The sequence below is a fragment of the Morus notabilis genome, unplaced genomic scaffold (genome assembly GCF_000414095.1).
Source record: "Morus notabilis unplaced genomic scaffold, ASM41409v2 C11242621, whole genome shotgun sequence".
Lineage (NCBI taxonomy): Eukaryota > Viridiplantae > Streptophyta > Magnoliopsida > Rosales > Moraceae > Morus > Morus notabilis.
In genome coordinates, this window is record NW_010383388.1 from 1 (window position 1) to 566 (window position 566).

At 40.6% G+C, this 566-nt stretch overlaps 1 long non-coding RNA gene across 1 annotated transcript; it reads right to left on the minus strand.

Moving 5' to 3' along the window:
• Positions 1 to 50: 50 nt before the first annotated feature.
• On the minus strand, positions 51 to 478 carry LOC112094793. Its single transcript, XR_002903682.1, has 3 exons — positions 402 to 478; positions 220 to 332; positions 51 to 141 (listed from the first exon to the last, which is right to left on the minus strand). It is a non-coding gene; the product is annotated as an uncharacterized LOC112094793 (long non-coding RNA).
• Positions 479 to 566: the final 88 nt, after the last annotated feature.

Below are 566 nucleotides of genomic sequence, written 5' to 3' on the forward strand. Positions count from 1 at the left end.
AAAAAGCCCGAAAATGGCATGCGAAAGGATCAGAAAGGGCATTACTTGAGCTTGCATGTGTTGAGTTGACTCAGCTCCGGCCAATGCTGCTTCAGAAGAGAGAAGAACTGCAGTAACAGGGTCATCACCCGCGTCTAACCTCTGTACACAAAAAGAACTGTAAGTACTACTTACATCACATAAATTAACTCAGAAAGAAAAAAGGAATTTATTGATGACCTCCTTGAGAACTACTGATGCTGGAATAAGCGCATCTAACAAAGTGCGATAGCCGGCACTAGCTCCCCCATATTTACTAACTGCAGAAATAGCAGCTTCGAGCGCTTCTGCCCCTGGAACAAGGAGAATTATAAGTCAAGGTGAACTAAGATACATATCGCTGCAGGATACGACCATCTTACATCTTTTTGCCGTGAAGTCTGACTGGGTGCTTGCTTTCAACTGTGCGTAAGCTGCCTTGCAAAATATTTTATACCTGTTTCAAGAAAAGTTGACAAGATTTTCAGTAATTTAACCGAAACTAATTACTGTAAGATAAAAGCCTATTCAAGCAAACAAAAAAAAAA